The sequence below is a fragment of the Octopus bimaculoides genome, chromosome 6 (genome assembly GCF_001194135.2).
Source record: "Octopus bimaculoides isolate UCB-OBI-ISO-001 chromosome 6, ASM119413v2, whole genome shotgun sequence".
NCBI classification, from domain to species: Eukaryota; Metazoa; Mollusca; class Cephalopoda; order Octopoda; family Octopodidae; genus Octopus; species Octopus bimaculoides.
The window spans coordinates 55793642-55798641 of NC_068986.1; positions in this window are offsets into that span (position 1 = coordinate 55793642).

Here is a 5000-nt window from a genome sequence, read left to right on the forward strand (position 1 = left end):
AATAAGTTGAAAAACTTAAGAAATATTAGGTTTTCTTAATAAAGCATACTTCTATAAGAGAAACACATTTTTATTGACAAGAATAATTTCTGTAGAACCAAAAACATAATGTGAACACTGAAAACTGAATATTGAACATTATTTTTGCATACGAGAAGATTTAGTGGCAGTTGGGGATGTTTTACGGTTTTCGGTAACGATCTGTAAAAAAATTGTTTCTCCATTTCATCTTTTGTGAGAATGTTATTGTAATCCTAAATCAGTTTGACATCTCTTTCTGCAACATCATTCACAACAACTGTCTTCTCAAGTTTTTCAAGTCCACTTTTGTTACTAGGATCATCCTTCTATGTTGAAGGGTCTTTGTCAAAGAAATCGGTGCTGATAGAAAATCTCGTGAATAAAGTTTTTGTACCAGGAATTACAAAAGACGAAAATTCGATGTTTGTAAAGGAGGAAAAGTCGTTTTGGTGCAGAATGTACCACTTTAGCTGATTTTTTATTGTTATTATTACTATATTTATCCTAGATTATATCGGTACAGCTCGGTGCAACTAAAAAAAACAAACAAAAAAAACTGGTTCACCAGTCAGCATCATTATACTGTAGTCGGCAAAATGGAATAGGAGCTTTATTTGCATACTTAAAACATTTCCAGTAAACAAATTTAAGGGATATATATATATATATATATATATATATATATATGCAAATATTACTAGTTGTTATGTAAGTAATAAAACCTATGTAATAGCATAATAATTGCAATTAAAAGTGAGATTTTACATTTTATATTTTTCGCATTACCGCCTTTTGAAGAGATATGAGTCATGTTGAAATACGGTAACAGGTAATTCGGAGTCTCGGCAGTGTATAATTTGTCATAATTACTGTTATATTGTACACACAAACATATACATACATACATACATACATACATACATACATACATACATACATACATACATACGTATATATATATATATATATATGTATGCATATTATGTGTACGTATATACATACACACACACACACACATACATACACATACGGTCACACACATGCACACACACTACGTACAAACGTATATACATGCTCACTCAAACCTATATAAACATGTTAATGTGCAACAAAAAATAAAAAAAATATTTGGCATCTTCTCTCGCTAATTTTTACATAACATTTTGTAAACTGTTCTTTAGTGGAAATACCAGCCTCCTGCGTTTCTTAATAGCTATCCCATAATACATAAACCGTATGTCAGATACTTTATATTGCTTTTGTTTCGGATTTCAGAAAGAAGAAAAGACGTTCTCTTGTGTTCTTCAATTACCATATAGATTGACATAGCAGACAAGTATAATGAAAAATATATGCACATGTATGTGTGTGTGTTTTTGTGTGTTTCTGTGTGTACATATATGTGTATGTATATATGGTAAAAAAGATAGAAGCGTCGAGGTATGCTGTATACCAGCCTTGAACTATTTTCCCTCAACAGCAAGATTTAAACGTCTTTGCTACACTAGGTCACGCTGAACACATTACTTAAACAGACACTTATTTAAGAGATTTAGTTTGCATCCGTTAGTTTGATGAGAAAAGTACGGTTTAAATGGTGTTTCTGGATAATTTAGTCTCTAGATAATTCATGCAACATTAATGTACATTGACTTCGTGATTTTCCTATCGCTACTTCAGTAAGTACTGCGAAATCTATACGTCGCTGATAAAATCATGTAAGACAGAAATAGGCCAAGAGTCTTCTCCCAACCTTGGCGAATTAATTAAAATGATATTTGTCACTGATTGATACTGATACTACTTATCGCATAATTATTTCTAGTTGGTTTTCTAATTGCCCCTGCATTGAATATGCTAATTCTAATATAACCATTGTTAGCCTTAGAATTATTTACTTTATGAATTATATCTAAAGCAAGCTCTTGAACACAGCAGACTGAATGGAGCAACAGAAGCTACAACATTGGCTTCACGGGCGCCGGTAACATTGCTAGACACATTTAAAGGGAACAACTACAATACCTATAACCACACATGCGCGCGCGCGCACACACACACACACACACACACACACACATACATTATATATGTATCTGTGTCTGTCCTATGTGTACGTTTTTTAATATTGAATGCATTTTGTTAATAGTAAAATTCTATATATTTTTTGCGACTCTATCTTCTTTTTTTCCCTCTTGTCCTCATATCCTTTTCCAGCATTCCAGCATTCCAACTTCCACTCTTCCTCTCTCTCACCCTATCACTCGTAATTGTCGACTTTCTCCCTTCCTTCCATTTTCTCTCTGCTGCTGCTGCTGCTCTCTCTCTCTCTCTCTCTCTCTCTCTCTCTCTCTCTCTCTCTCTCTCTCTCTCTCTCTCTCTCTCTCTCTCCTTCTCCCTCATCCTCCTTCCCCTCTATCTACTGCCCACACGTGCCTTTCGCCACCAGACGCTTAGCTTGCCGGTCAATATCTATCTGGCAGAAACGTTAGCACGCCGGGCGAAATGCTTAGCAGTATTTCGTCTGTCTTTTTGTTCTGATTCCAAATTCCGCCGAGGTCGACTTTGCCTTTCATCCATTCGGGGTCGATAAATTAAGTACCAGATGTGTACTGGGGTCGATCTAATCGAATGGCCCCGTCTCCCAAAATTTCGGGCCTTGTGACTAGAGTTGAAAAGAATATCTATCTCTTCTCTTGCTATTTCGCTTTCTATATCAATTCAGAATTTCTTCCAGGCGTTAGCCATTATTCTCGTCTGTTTGGCCGAAAGACCGTATTTATTCCGTCTTCCTTAATCGTTTAAATTACATTTTTTAAAAACTTTCATACGTCCACTCTGTATCCTTTTGTTTGTTCGAGCCCTAATTCTCTGCAAATTTTGTGGGTACCGCCGATAATGCGAAGTTTTCAGGCTTATCATTTATAGGCATGAAACTGTGTATTAACATATCGGTTGATAACTGAAGAAGAATTAGGGTCCTTCCGTGTCTGTCCTATGTATACGATTTTTAGTATTTAATGCATTTTTCATTTATTGAGTAACTGAACGCCACGCATCCCGACTTTTGTTAACTACACACACACACACACACACACACACACACACACACATATATATATATATATATATGCGCGTGTGTGTGTATATATATATATATATATATATATATCCTCGTGTTCATTTTGGTTGAAGAGGGTAGGCTAGAAACGTAACAGACTTACTCACCTTCCCTAGCGTCAAACTAATACACATGCTTGTTGTTTATACACCGGTCTTCGTCTTTTGTTTTTCTGTAAATTTCAACTTATAGGCGTGACTGTGTGGTAAGAAATTGCTTCTCAATCACATGGTTCTGGGTTCAGTTCCACCATGTGGCAACTTTAGCAAGTGTCTTCTACTATATCCTTGGGCCAACCAACGCCTTGTGATTGGATTAGGTAGACGGAAACTGAAAGAAGCTCGTCGTTTATATATATATATCCCTCTCACATCACTGACTCCTTTACCTGCACTTCTAGTAACGTCATTTACTGCATCTCCTACTCTTTCTCCTCTTCCCTGTACATTGGTCAAACGGGACGCCGCTGGTCTGACCGGCGTGTGTGTTTGTGTATGTATATGTATATATATATAATTATATATATATATACATATATACATATATATAAACATATACATATATGTATATAAGACATATATACGTATATATGTATATATAAGTATATACATACACACACAAATGTGTGTGTCTTTATGTCTGTGTGTTTGTCCCTCCCCCTACCAATTGACAACAGGTGCTAGTATATTTACGTCTCCGTAACCTAGCAGTTCGGCATAAGAGACCGATAGAATAAGTACCAGGCCTTAAGAAAAAATAGATACATTCAACCAAAAATTCTTCAAGAGTTGCCCCAGCCTGGCCGCAGTCTAATGACTGAAACAAGTTAAAGATAAAAGAAAAGATGCAGAAACGTAGCAAAGCTGCTCTGCATACGGCAGACGATAGATTTTCAGTAAATTAGTTCGTAACTCAGTTCCCGGACAAGCATAGACTAAGGTTTAGTATTTAATGTCTGGATTGTTGCCAAACGTTCCCATTCCTTCATAAGTGAAATAATGCAGCGGGTGGATCACAAAACTTTATTTTCTATCATTTTATAGAGTATTAGTGATCTAGAATATGACACGAGACATATGTGTTGTAGACGTCATCGGAAGTATTTTAAGGAGTCTCTTCCGGAAGGCTCTCAGGTCAGAGATTATGGCGAGCGTATTCTTAACTTTCAATATTCGTTGGTAGAGTAAAGGTCGAACCGCTGTTATCCGATACAACTTTCAATTTAGTTCAACGGCTTTCTTCACGCCACTTTCATTTGACAACGTAAGGCAACTGGAAAAGGTGTTTGCTTTAGTAATCAAGGTTATTCAGGATATTCGATGTTTCCTGGCTAAGCAAAGAAGACATTTCTCCTTTGGAGGTTGCACACGAACGTACACAGCGCGCGCGCAGATGCCTCTGTGTGTGTGTGTGAGTATGTTGATGTGTGTGTATTGATGTGTATGTGTTGATGAGTTGATGTGTGTGTTGATATGTGTGTATTGATGTGTTGATGTGTGTATGTGTGTTTGCTGGTGTGTGTGAATACTGTATGTGTATGTATCTCTTTTGCCGGTTTATATTGGCGTTGGATATAAACATCGGCAAAAACAAAACAAAACAGAAAGCAAAAAAATTCCCTAGAAAACCGGTGATTTTCAAACGAAGCCCTTTGACATCGTGTTACAGATCGTCTCTTATCTCTCCCGTTTTATAAAACGGAGAACCAGTGACTACCGGTCTGTCGGAAAGCTGTAACTAACGATGCTTACTGTTCACAAACTCCATCATAAAATAAATAAATAAATGACAAAGTAAAGTAACTGCGGCAATAAAGTAATTAAACAATAAGCTAATGTTAGCTGCAGGCTATATATAC